This window comes from Neomonachus schauinslandi, chromosome 1 (assembly GCF_002201575.2).
Source record: "Neomonachus schauinslandi chromosome 1, ASM220157v2, whole genome shotgun sequence".
Lineage (NCBI taxonomy): Eukaryota > Metazoa > Chordata > Mammalia > Carnivora > Phocidae > Neomonachus > Neomonachus schauinslandi.
Genome location: NC_058403.1, coordinates 70,977,266 through 70,980,042, shown reverse-complemented (window position 1 = coordinate 70,980,042; position 2,777 = coordinate 70,977,266).

Sequence of the window (2,777 nt, the reverse complement as noted above, 5' to 3'; positions counted from 1 at the left end):
AGCTTATTTGCTCCTGGATTCCTTTCCATGGAACATACCGTGAGATGAGGGTTTCATGGAACACACTGGAAAAACACTGGTTTAGGTACATGTTACATTTTTATAGACTAGCTTAGTTCTTAGTTCATAGTATTAGTTCTATGAAAAACTTATGTCCTGAGTTTGAAACAACACGCTTAGAAAAAAACTTGCCGAATGCAACCAAATCACATGTATTTAGATTTCTATAGCCACTAATCTGATTACTGTGCTTTTGAGATTTTCCCTAAATGGCATGTTAACCTCAAACAAAATAAAATTATTCCCAAGTTTTCAGTTTAAAACAAGAAATAAAAACTCAAACTAAACACTTGAAAAATATTATTCCTACAAGCAATGTTTATCAATAATCCAAATAAAGTTTATTTGTAAGGTGCAACTTATAAAATGAGAGAATTTTCTGTATCTTAAAAAGCATAATATTTGGTTGGTCTGGATTTGAATCCTGTCATTTAGCATTTATGAGAGACTGAGACTGAATAACTTGGCCAAGAGCTTTTTCCTCCCTACAAAGTATTAGTAAGAATATTTGCTTTGTGTGGTTGTTTTGAGGATTAGATTATAAAGACCGAGCACAATGATGGGCAAGAACAAATAATAGGTTTTGAAGAAATGGTAGTTCTTCTTATCATTTCCATCATAAAACAACTAGTTTGCCACAATATAGTCCAAGAACCTCTCATGGTATCCAGAACACTTGGCTAATAGAACATGGTGCTAAGACAACTGGGTAGCAAGAAAATAAAATCCACAGGTAGAAAATTGTCATACTACTATAGTTTCTTATAATGTGTTTACTGTATGGAACTTAAAAGGGGAAAAATTATGAACGCCTAGGGGAAAATGGCACTTTCCTTCAATATTCAATTTAAAGTTGTTCATATTTAACCATCTTTCATACCATTATATGTCTCAGATTTTATTTTATTTTATTTTTTTTAAAGATTTATTTATTTATTTGAGAGAGCGAGAATGAGAGAGAGAGAGAGTACATGAGAGGGGGGAGGGTTAGAGGGAGAAGCAGGCTCCTCGCCGAGCAGGGAGCTCGATGCGGGACTCGATCCCGGGACTCCAGGATCATGACCTGAGCCGAAGGCAGTCGTTTAACCAACTGAGCCACCCAGGCGCCCCTATGTCTCAGATTTTAAAGAGCATCACTGCTCGATTTCAGACTGAAAAATGAATACACAAAAAAGATACCAAAAGAATTAAGCAGAACTGATACTGATTACAAAGTTGAAAATAAAATCTACCCTGGCTAGAACTGAACACTGACAGTTAACTTTCTCCAAAGGAAAATCTAACTTGAATTATATTCATTTTTTTAATACAGTTCAATACCATGTCAATGAGGAACTCAAGACACGAAAGCTGTTTTATCTGACTACCTAAAATTCTACTGCGCATTGTCATTTTTCAGGTCTTACTCCTCTGAAATACTTACGTACTTCCTGAAACCGGAAATGAGAGTTTGCCTGTGATTTAAGTTTCAGGAAAGTTTGTAGAAAACAACAAAGCAAATCAGTTGTTAAAGATCCTACCTTTTCTTCACTATATAGCAGCTATTTCTACAAATATAAAAGAGTATGTGCATACTTTCTCAGAACTCAAAATGAGAACACCAAGAACAGAAGTCTATGTGCATAAACATACGTATACACATATGTATCAGCTAAATTCCCCAAAGTGGATTTAAACCAGTAAGAATACTTTGACATTCTAAATTCAGAAAGCAGACAAAAGCACTATTTTGTTTATAAATCAGAGGTATAATGAGCTAATAAGTTTCACTCGGAATACTATATAGTTTAGAAGTACTCTGACTGGATCCCATTAAAAAAAAGTCATTCAAAATAAAAAGCACATTCTTCTAACAGCAAAGAATTCTCCCACTTTTTATTTATTTTGACATATTGGTATTTTCATAAACTTGCAAGTGGAAGATAAGCTGTTCAATAAAAGCCATTTCATATATACAATATACAGAAATTATTTTAAAAGTCTGTTCATATAATGAATTCTTTTGGTATTGACAAAAAATTAAGATACAAATAATTGACTAGAAATGAAACTATCACTAAACTAACACAGGAACTGCACTTCATTTCAGGAAAAAAATCCAGATCTTACTGTGTTAGAAGAATAAAGCACATTTGTCATAGTATACATTATCATATTCCCCTAAAGCAGGGACTATTTAAAGTTTTTAAATTAAAAAGTATTCAGGATTACTTCTGTCTGTACATTCAGGAACTATCATCATATCACTGATTACACACAATTCTCTCATCATGCAAAAAACGTGTTAAGTTGTTTTCTAAGGTCTAATCAAGTCAAACAATAAACTAATTATAGCAATTTAATTAGCAAGCTGTAAATCAGAGAGGTGTAGAAATTCCACAGTTGAATTGTATTTCCTGTCTACAGTATGGCCGCTATTCAATTCTCTCCATGTATTAGAACTAATAGGCATTGATAGTCAAACATTTCATTGTAGCAGCAAATGATAGAATATGTGAGAGAAGGAAGAGTTCCTAATTTCATGACAATCTTTATTATGCTTTGTAAAAGTAAAGGGCTGTGTGTGTATATGTGGAAAGGAGTAAGAAACAAAGACAGGAGGTTAAGACAGGTATATAAAGGGAATGTTGAGACTATACCAGAATTGTATTTAAATATTTAAAAAACTGATCTGAAAGTCTGCCCATCAAGTGTACAAAAAACAGAGCCGATGTTAG